Consider the following 12,044-nt stretch of genomic DNA (forward strand, 5'->3'; position numbering starts at 1 on the left):
ACTATACCAGCCTCCAGCTGCCACAGATTGTCCACCAGAGATGGAAGGTGCATAGCCAAGGGAAATATTTTTATCCACTCCTGGTATGTAAAATTGTATTTTATATAGGCTAGTGATCCCTTAGTTCTCTAGGAGCTGATTTGCATTTGTTGTTCCATGTGATTCTGAGTGAAGATATAGTGCAGGAAGCATCAGAGGTGAGGCATAATTTTCCATTGTGTATCAATCAGTACGAGGAGGGGACATTTAAAAGACTTGTCTTTCTCCCTTTGCTGGTGCCTGGTTGAACCTTTTCTGTGATCTTCTGCAAACGATCCAGTGCTTCTGAAAGACTGTTTCCTGGCAAGTAGGTGTAAATAAAACTGTAAGAATTAGAACACTTGTAAGAAGTAACAGAAACATCCCTTTTGCTTTCACACTTTCAGCCTGTATATGTGAGATATTTATGTTAGTAGAACTACTGTATATACAGTAAAAATTATGACCATTTGAGTAGTGATAAGGTTTTTTTTTACTTTTTGATCATAAAGGAAAAGTGGGGTACTTCTCCCCAAAAAGAAATTTACTATATTCCAGTTTGACATATTTGATAATCCTTCTTTGTATCAGTTTAACACAGTTAAAACACATCAAACATGATCAAGCTACATTTATCAGCAGAAAACAGCTCAAGTAAAATTATTAAAAATCCTTTGAATTTCAAAGGTAGGAATACAGCATGCTCCTTTGGTGTTTAACTTCATATGGTGATTCAGAATGATCTGCTTCCAGGCCTTGATCTTTGCATATTTATACTTGCTTTATTGGTGTTGGATTTTTTGTTTGCATTTAATAATTATGCAGCTCGGAGTGGTTGATGAATGCATTTCAGGAAGTTTTGTAAAAATCACTATTGGTTTGGACAGGCAAAGCCCGTGTATTGACAGTAGACATCCATTTGAAATCAATACATTACTTGTATTTGGGAAGCCTGGAGCAAAATCCTCAGGTGGGGTAAATCACCATAACTCCTTTGAATTCCATGAGATAAAGTTGATTTTCACCAGCTGGGAATCTAGACTTTGTTTTGGTTTCCCATTTTACTAAACTGAGCCAAAAGGAAAGGAAATGTTTTATAGATACATGTTTTTCCTGAAAAAGAAATTAAAGGGTGGGGGGGAGAGAATCTGAGTGGGGATCGTAGTAAATGAGCATCTCTGAGTGGAACAAAGGAATAGAAGAGAGGGGCTAATTGTTTAATTAGTAAATGTCTGCTTGGTTAATGACATATTAATGAGTTTTTAAGACAGTCATATCATTTACCATAAAAGACCCATGTGCGTATCCCTGGATGTACTGTATAATTAAGTAATGTGACCCATAGGAGTTCATCATTTAAAAACCTGTCAGCTGTCTCATGTTTGGTAGCAGATGAGTAAGCTCAGGAGGGGCTCACCAGGAGGGCTCAGTTAGGTGTTTAGGTCCAAAATATCTCCCTGCATAAAATCTGTTAATCTGCCAGCAGTGTAGTATCTACGTAAAGATGACATGGATTAGGATTTGTCCAGCAGTCCATCAAGTTCTTTGTTAACAGAAGAGTTGTTTCTGTGAAGTGGTGGATCCCACAGGCTTCTCCCTCTCATCTTAATTCCATCATCTGTTAGAGCTGAAAAAGCGAGGTGCTTGTTCAAGGTGTTGGCACTGGGCTGAGACATGAGATTTACCCAGCACTGGAGTCCATGCTATTCTTTAGATACTTCATCTACGCTAGTAAGAACTTATCCCTGGTCACAGATATACTAATACAGTGTACTGTCCTTTTTTTTAATCTTAAAATAAATTATTTTTAAAATAATTTTAAAGAATTCTTCTGGCTATGTCGACTATGTATATCTGTTTAAAATTTTTTGTCCCTCCTTCCCTCACCCTCACTTAGGGCAGTGATAGACCTAGGTTGTTGTTTTTTTTTTTTTTTTTATTACAGAATGTATTCTTAACCCCTTTGCATATTTGAGTACTGCTTTGTGGAGTGTTGTAGCAAGCTCCTTGCTACTTACATTCCTTTAGCTTTTAAAAAAGAATAGGTGTATTAGGAAAGGTGTGGATATTGGAAACTGCTTGCCTTCACCTTGAAAGAGGGGTGTGAATATCAGGATCACTCATCCTTTCTGTGTGTGTGTGTGTATATATATATTCTCATATAAATGTATTTAATAGCTGGGATCCAGATTTGAAGGTTATCAAAGTTTGGAGTGAGCTTCAGGTGCAGAGTGTGTGGGCCTAAAGTTTTTGCTGTCTTTCAGAGCTGTCTTAGGCCTTTGAAAGACCACGGGCAAAGTACCTGCAGGATACACAGAGAACTCCCAGTTGCATACTTAGCTGACCAAATGTGCAGATCCAGTGTGGACCAATTATGTCCAGTAATTCTGATCTGTCTGGTAGACTTCTAGGCATACGTGATAAAGACCCTCTTAAATCCTGGATTTCAGGGCTTGACGTTTGTGGGTGCATGATACAGTGACAGAGCACTCTCATTGTTTTGCTTCCTCTCCTCAGCAGTTTTTTGAGGCATTACAGGAGCACTGTCTCCAAACTTTCAGGCTTTTAATGCAGCAAATCCAAATACAACATGCAGAGGTGGATAAGTCTAATTCTACAGTGCTGTTGTATTAGTCGTTTGACATCTGGCCCTGAAGAGAGCATGGATACACTGAGAAAGGCCTTTGGGTACCGTAATACATGCTTAATAATTAACAAAAATATCTGTGTGGGGAGAATCATTAAGGAAGAGTGTAGACCATTTTTCATATTCTTGTGTTAAATGTTCATTTTTTTTTCCAGTTCATTTTTTCCAACTATTTTAGTTTACAGGACACTTGTTGCAAAATATTGTAGGTATAGTCTAAGAAAATATCCTAGTTCTAGAGGCAGGTTTTTATTGAAATTGCTAAAAGCTTTTTTCTACTTTCCATAACAATAAATACACTTACATGACAGAAAAGTAATTCCAAGAATGCCAAATAAGAGCTGTGGCTTGTCATGACTCTCCAGGTAATTAGGAACTGGATGTGTTTTGAGGTTCCCCTTTCTAGGGGACACCTTCTGGTCTCTTCAGATTTGGTAATGAAATAGAAATAGATAAAGAGCCAAGCTGCATGGATCAGACATAAGCAGGCTAGTAAGGGATTATGACATCTTGATAATACAAATCAACAAAAACGGGACTACCTGAGCATTAGGGATGACAGCAGAAGTTAATTGGATCATTTACCTGAGTCACTACTGACTTGGAGTCATCCTTAGTTCTAGTATTGCCTTCTAGAAAGGCATTGCTTTGTCTTAATTTTTTAATTTCTTTTTTAATATTCTTTTCTGATTGTAAGCAGTTTGAGAGAGAGCAGGGTTCAAACTATGGGCCCTTCCCCAAAGATGGACACTGGGCACCATGTGTAACCCTTGGGTTGAATCTAGCAGAAATAGGAGAGCGCTCAGTATAATACCTGCCCCAAGTACACGGTGTAGAGGCCACAGAAATAAATCATATAGACCTTCTAAATTTTTAATTTTTTTTCCAATTTGTTTTTTGGCAATGGTAAGTGAAGTACCATTGCTCCTGATAGATGAAGTTTGAGAGCAAATATTACACACCGACTAAGGGCTTAATTCTGATCTCCCCTCTGCGGGTGTGTATCATTAATGATTCATTGCATATTTTGAATAATAAGCTGTCTGCATAGTGGAGGGCAGAACATAGTCCTAGGAGACTATTGCATGTGTGATGCATTAAGAATTATATTGAGAATGTATAACTTATTAAAGTAGCTGTCTTGGGTTAAGTCACTTTTGGGGTGTATGTGTGTATATGTATCTGAAAATTAGGGGAAATTAAAAATGATCTTAGAGAAGTGAAAGAGACTGTAGAAATACAAATTTAAGGGAAACCTTTTTTCTTTTAAAAGGATGTGAAGCATGACCTTCAACTCCCGAGTTAATAACATTCGAGCAAAACTGACAAAATGTATTTGTCTGCCTATTCTAGTTAGATTCTTTTATCTGTTTAAAGTGTAATCTCCACCTTGTGAAATTAATGTGAAAATTAAGTAATAATTTGGCAACAAACTGTTTTCCTAAAATGATAAGTATAATGAAAAATGAATAATATTTTATTTGTCTATAAAATATACTCCCTTGTAAGACAACAAGCAGAACTTTGGAAAGTTGCTACGTGTATGATCTGTATACAAACATGTACTCCCTCAGTGTTCCATATATATATATATATATATATATATATATATGTATGTATATATAACTTGCACACACATCAGGCTGTCAAAATGTGTTTTCCCCCTTACTCTCAAGTAGGTATGGTCATAGTAAAGTAAAACTAAAACAAAATCCCCCAAACTCTCCCTCCTTCCGCCTCCCTCCCTCAACATATGTAAGTATAGCTGGCTTTTTATCTGTAGGTGAAGAGTTACAACAGTGCCCCAGCTGAGGATCTGCCTCACTGTATATACTGTCACCTGTTAAAAGGGCATGCTAATCCAATGCTAACATTCTATTTTACTTCTAGCATATTTCATCATACTGTGATTATGCATGTTATAATATTATGACTATGATAGCTATTATGATTATGCAATACAAAGCTTCAGGATGAAATCCTAGCATGACTGAGGCCAATTCACACTATCAAGTCAGGAAATTAAAAAATTCCAGCTCTAACAACAATATTAATTTCCTATGTTCTACACACACAAAAAAATCTGTAGTTACAAGACAGTGCTGTTTCTAAGAAATATCTTCAATATTTCAGCTCTTTCCATTAGAAATCCTTGAAAGCCTACTTTAGGGATGCAGCAGGATTGTGGTGTCCAGATTGGAAGGTGAAGATTTTCTGCTTTCTCCATGCTGTTGGATGATGCTGAGAATGAAGGAAAACAGGAGAATGAGATAGAAGTGCAAAATACAATGACTGTTGGCCTTTTACCCAAAAATCCATGCCTCCTGTTCACCAACCTCTGCTCAGGCAGTGGCAGGAATACATTACTAATAAACAAAACTTAGACATGTGGGAAATTGGGTTTGGTCCAAGGATGCACAGTACCTTGAAGGCTGTGGCTAGCCAGGGGTAGTGGTATTGTAGTTAATTGTACAATTCTAGTAATTGCTTGAAGAATACATGTGAGGAAGTGCTTTGCTTGAAGACAGACATGGAACCAGGCTTTGGGATTCTTACTGACGGGATGAAACTGTGAAAGAAGTTGTTTGTAGTAAAGCAGGGGTATTTTGTTGCTCTATTGATGCCCCCCTTGTCTAGTTCAGTTTCTGTATTGGGGATATTGGGGGTAAATAGTAGCTACACACTGGTACGTGTGGATATATTTACTTCTAGTGTATCTTATTGTCTGTTATGTGTACAATATACATGGATTATAATAGAAGAGTAAAAAGAAAAACAATTGTGTATATACTGTAATAGATTCAGCGTTGTCTGTGCTGGGAGGAAGGAAGGGGGGTTATTTGATCTGTGTTTTAAGAGAAAGTGATACTGTGAAGTTGTCTAACTTTGTAAGCTTTTCCTTTGAGGGAGATATGTGTGCAATCTGCATGCCTGGCTAGCTCTTTGATGATAAATTTGGACTCAGTTTTTAGTCAACTACAAGAAGGTGCCAAAAGCATTGGCATCTGCTTTAGAAAATTGGCAGAGTTTCCTCGGCTGCAAATTTCTTTATCCTGTCTCATTACTTTACTCCTATCAGCTTTTACCTGCATGAAGAAAGACCAAAAGAAAAAGGCAAGAAAACCCTTTAAAACTTAAGTAGCTATTACAACAACAGAGCCTAAACCACTCAGGGTGAAGATTCTATAATTTCCACTCTTTACACATACTAGGTGCAATCAAACAACTTGAAGCAATAACACAGGGGGAAATATGTTTTACATAACTTGACTTCCAAATAGTGATTATCCCTTCAAGGCTATTTGTTTTCCCAAGAATCCTGCTGATTCTAGGCTCTGTGTTAAACCTGCTTCAGATGATAACCTAGCTAAACTCTTGCTTCGGTTCCATTAACCAAATTATGGATGCTATGAATGAGCTGGAATTATGGGTTTCTTCTGCATGCAGAAATGTCATCTTAAACAGACCAGCACTGTGACACTGACACCAGTCAGTAGTTCCACAAGATCACAAAAGATGAGGTGGAACCCCAGTAGCTGAAGATCAGTAGCAGAAACCTTGTTGACTTCAGCACAGCCAAGCTGTCACCTCTAATACTTGTGAATGATTCTGCTAATTGGCTCTCTGTGACCTAAGGTCCTAAAAACTATGCTGTTTTATGGTGGTTCATGGTGGTTGTGGGTTTGGTCGTGTTCCATCTCCACCCCCACCCCACCCCCTGCCCCCCCAAGATTTCATTTGATGGTTTTGAATATATGAGGTAGCGATGGGTTCTGTTCTGAACTAGGTGACAAAATAAATGGGAAATATTATTTTTATTCTATAATTCATCATCTAAGGAGATCTGAAACTATCTAAGCAGATTTGAAGTCATGAGATCCTAGAAAGCTGTCAAGAATCTAGTCCCTGTCTAATGTGTAATCCCAAGGGAAATCACATTCACATTTCATGCGAATTGCTGTTGTCTTTGGGCTAGCAGGGAGTAGGTGTTTCTAGGAGAAGAAACATCTCAGTTTTACTGGGAAACTGTTCACTGCTTGTAGGGCTGTCACTGCAAAGCGACTTGGGTTCTTAGTGCGAGCATCAACAACCCTTACTGAGCCTGAATGAAAGATGCTCCTTGTCTGGCTCTCCTTTTGTTGAGAGTCCAAATCCCTCTTTAACTGGGTTTCCTAAGCCTATCTTGCATTAAATTTATGATGTTTGAAGGAAGTTGTTTTGAAAAGAAACTCACAGTGCTTATTAGCTCCTGGAAGCTGCAGATCTCTTTGGCAGCTCTGATTTAGGTATGAGGGTTTTTTCGTAGTCGCTGTTCATTTTGCTCTCTCCCTCTTGCTAGTTCTACAATGGAAACTGATTCCACCATAGCTCCAGCTCACCCTGTCTCTGTGAAATAGATGAATCTACAGATGGATAATGTTCAATTTGTGGTAGAGGTAAAGCAGGCTTGGTTTACCAGACTGCCCTATACAGAAAACTTTCTTGCTATGCATGATTTTGATGGTATTTTAACATGAAGAAGTAGCCATACTTATTACACTTACAGCAGTACAGCAGTTGCATGATGAGAGTGTAAATCTTGTTTCCGTGGGGCAACTAGTTATGATGACTCCCCCCACACCCTTATCCCCTGGTGGACAGTGTTTTATCAGCTGACCATTCTTTTGTGTGGCAAGTTATAGAAACAACATGGGAGGAGGAACCAAAGAATTACCGATTTGTTACTATTTGAGGCAGCAGAACAGTAAAGCAGTGGTTTACACATATCGTCAGGGAAAAGGTCCAAATGAGAATCTGTTAATTGTTAGATTTCAATATTCAGGCATTGTGTGAGTAAAAGAGGTCATAGATTTTGTTAGAAGTGTTGTGGGGTTTTATATACTTTATGTGATCAGAAAAGAGAAATAAATGGCACGTGTATCAAATAACAAATATTAGAAACTTTTACCATACCCATTTTAAGGAGTATATTATTTGAAAGTTGTTTGTGCAAATTATTTTAATATTTGCAAGGGTGACAGCCATATATGAAGAAAATAATATTTCATAAGTATATTGTTAATATAAACAAACGTTTTGTTTATATTAACATGCTGTGTTGGTACTAAGATGTCACTGTAGTTTTCACTTTCAATATTGACAATCTATTCCCTTTTATTAGAATAATTTTGTGTTTCATAATAGGGAGTTCTGGATAAATAAAAATTTTCTAGAGACATGTTACATGTTTTCTTCCTCACAGTTTAAAACCCAAAAGGTGTTTCTTACAGTCATTTAAGAATTGCTATTGGATTCACTTCCCACTGCAAAAGCTGTAGAATATCCATCTTGTAGCAGTGTCCTAGATATAATTCATTAGAGTAGCTCTGCAGCAAGGAAGAAACCTTAAGGAGTCAAAGAATTGTAATTCACGCCTTCTGCAATACAAATGGCCTGCCAGGTGATTTAAGGACTCACAACTGTATAGTTCAGCTTGGTCAGGGTAGTAAGGTAAAACCCACACTTCGGCATGTTTGCTGGCATTTGCCATCACTGACTTTGTAAGTGGTTTTGGATATGCTTATTATTTTGTAACAAGTTGTGTATACACCTTTATTGTACCAAAATACCTTTGAATTCCCCAAAAGTTTGGCTTGATAAAAGATTGAATAAATCGGTCTCCTATGCTACTTTGCCTGTTAGTAAAACTGATAATGTATTTGTGTCCTTCATAGGTGAATTTATTAATTTGTAAGTTAAGCACTGAAACATTTTGAAATACACATGTGGGAAATACTAATGTCTAAATGTAACTGTGACTTTACCTCTCATCCAGCTTCTATGAGAGGTAGAGCTGAGGGACTAGAATAAGAAGGAAAAGCTGTTTGTGGTCAGATATATGTACAGCAGTTAAAAGGTTCATTCTACTTAATGGAATTTTATTTCTTAGTTGAAATTTGTTTATGCTTAGTATAATAATTAATAATAGCTTGATACAAGCTAGTTATTGGGACTGTGCTCATGAAAGGGATAAAATCAATAAGAGACTGTTTTCTGTTGTGCGTACAGACATCCAGTTGTGAATGAGCATTGAGATGGATGTCCTTGAGATGGTTGTAAGCATCCCTGACTTGCATATTTTTGTAAGTATCTGGAACAGTGGGGAGGAAAATTTTCTAATGACCCAGTTTGTGGGGCATTGCCAGTATGTCAGTCTATTAGTTTTACGGTTTGTCACTCTGTTTTCTGCAAATGTAATATGTACTTCCATGTCCTTTTGAAGTATTACTGGAGGTTTTTCAAAAGGTTGAATAATCTGCAGAGGTATTCAGAGAGATGTCATACAATCTTTTTAAAGCCACAAATGCATGCACAACTCTGAACTGTAGAATGAAGTCATAATAGGATGTTTTGGTTTGGCTTGTTGTTGTTGTTGTGGGTTTTGTTCTTTGTTTGTTTGGTTTTTTTTCTGGGGGGGGAGGGAAGTATACCTTAGTAGATTGAGTACTTTATTGCCTTTCCAGACAATATTGGCACTCAGCACCCAAGTACTGAGTGCTTAAGAGAGCGGTGGGTCTTCCTTTTTGTTCATTCCAGCTACAATGCAGACTCGAGGAAAGAGATGGAAACTTTACACTCCTTCCCCAGATTCCACAAAGCGATGCTTAGTGCACGATTCCCTCCCCCTGGTCTCTTTCATCTGTCTGTTTCTTGAGACAGAATTACTAAGAAGAGAGTTTTGTGTCAGGAAGGTCAAGGTATTGAACTTTAAGGGGTATCAATTGCAATTGGATGGCAGCCCAGTAGGAAGATCTCTTAATGGGATGGAATAAGAAACTTACTTTTTAGTCTGCTTAAAGGTAATGCTTTAAAATGTGTGCTCCGAGGAATCAGTCTTTGATTTAGAATATTTTGTCTCCTGCTTTTCTGAACATGCAGGCCTTAGATCTCTCTATGATTAAACTATTTTTAGCAGATGAGAATTCCTCTGAATTTGATTACAGTTTCTTTTGCATTTAACCCTGTCTCAGCTGAAGAGGGGTACAACTGGTCATTTTTCTTCTGCTAGCTTTTTGGTGTGTTTGCTGGATCTGTGTTACTTTCTTATTTTTTCATCTTTATTTCATACTTCCTGGCAGCTAGAAATTACCTCTGAAAGTCAGAAGCATGGAAATGGTCCTCATTCCCCTGATTAGCCAGGCTGGGTAATTGTTGAAGCAGAAACTCATCAGTCACAGCAGAACTGACTGATGGAACAAAATGTGGGACATTTGATCTCTTGAAAGGAAAAAAGCAAGTTTTCTTATGAAAACTTTCTCCATTGTTTTCTTCTCTCGTAGATGTTCATGGTCCATATTTTGGTTTCACCTTTGATTGTTCTATGATTGTGTGGACACTCATTGAAAGGGATTAAAGTTGTAGAAGATGCACTTATGGATAAAAATAAATTCTGAGAAACAATTAAAAATTATTAAAAAAAAATCTCTGCAGGCTAATATTCTCTTATAGAAGGTCATCTGTTCTATAGAATCTGTTCTATAGAACTTCTATAGAAGGTTCATCTAAAATACCCAAAAGCTCCCAAATAAAAAGAAGCTTAGGTGAAGTGAAGCTAGTAAATTTTGACGAAATATAATAAATGTAAAAAATAATCTTTAGACAAGGACTGATTTGTATTTTGTATATAACCAAGCTGGTTAATTGAGGCTGACATCCCACTGTCCCAAGGAAAGACGGACAGCTCAGCAGTAGATGTGTCTTCTATTGCTTAACTCTAGACTTTACTGCACAGTCACCCTTTAATGCATAAATCTCATGGGGTGAAGATATCATTGATGCCTTTCTATGTCAGGAAATAAAAACTGTTAAGGAAAAAGAGCAACACTGGCATAAGAATAAATGAGTATAAACCAGCCATAAATTCATTTGGATGGAAATTAGAAGGAAATTTCTGTTCTGTTTGAGAAATGAGGTTCTGGAACATCTCTCTGATGGGAAGGATGTGAGTGGGGAAAAAAAAAACAACCAAAAAACCCCATCCAAAATCAAAGCCCTCTAACTACTTTAATGATTGAACGTTAAACATTTATGATTGCATTAATGTAATGCCCATGCCTGGCCTTCAGTTTTCTGGCTTAGCAGCTGGAGCTGGCATTGGCCTTGGTAGTGTAGAAGATGCTGTCCAGTCCAGTGCTCCTACAGCTCATTCCAGTGAAATCACGGAAACTGTTAGCATTTGCTGGATTGCCACGTTGTCAGCAAGAGGGAAGCAACGTACAGCAATTAGAAGGTGCTCTATTGAAAAATAGCTGTGTAGATTGAATGATAAAAATAAATGAAATAGATTTTCCTATTTCAAGCCTTACAAATTACAGGGTGGGTTTTTTTTTCCACTTTTCTCCCCATAGCTTGGAATATTATGGGGGAAGGGAAAGGGGGGGGAACCCAAACCCTGAAGCTGTGACCTGCATATGTGTGTGAGTGTTAGTACAGTACAAAGATATCAGACATGAAATGGTGATTATCTTCTTAACGTCTATTCATTTAAAGGAATACAAAATGCTGTAATTTGAGTGGCAGCTTTTATCCATGAAGCATTATTCTCTCCCCTAAGCTTTGATTAGATATATCATGTGCCATTAGATTCCACTACATTACATTTAGTTTCTCTTCCACAAAGTAATAATGCCATACATTAAAGTTAAACCTTAAAACCGTTAAAGAGAAGATACATTAACCCGCATTAAGAGTGTATTTAGCTAGCCATAAAGCTTTTCTCTCCCCTTAAGATAAATACTCAAACACTTAAACAAGCACAATAATTATGCTAAAACAAAGGGATTCCTGTAATTGACTGCATCTTCCTTTATTATTTTTTTTTTTGATTGAATGCTGGACTTGACACGTTTATACTGTAAAGAAAGTCTCTTGCTATAGGAAAACAGAGAAATTTAAAGCACACCCCTGTCATCTGACAATTCCCAGGAACCCCTCTGCTGCTCTTAAGTCTTTTTCTCTTTGGCCAGCTGCCAAAATCCCCTTTAAGCCAAGTTTGATCCAAAGTCCGTTGAAGTCAGTGGAGATTTTCAGTGCCTTCAATGGGTTGAACAGGCTATTGAAACAAGCTGAAGGCTGACATCTCATTTACTTTGGGGATACTGTTATCTTATTTATGTAGGTTAAGAGTAATTATAGGTAACATAGTGGGACAAACCCTGCAATCCTTAGATAATTCCTATTTAGGCTGAACTGTTCAAGTCATGGATAAAGATGGAAGTATTCTACTTTGTGGTTTAATTAGCAACAATAACCAAAGGCATAGATCTTTAATTTCTCATTAGCTATTGGTTTGTTACACAAGGTAAGAAGCAGACATGGGGGAAATGTGTGTGTGTTTGTT

Source organism: Falco punctatus (genome assembly GCF_963210335.1).
Source record: "Falco punctatus genome assembly, chromosome: 3".
In the NCBI taxonomy this organism is placed as follows: Eukaryota; Metazoa; Chordata; class Aves; order Falconiformes; family Falconidae; genus Falco; species Falco punctatus.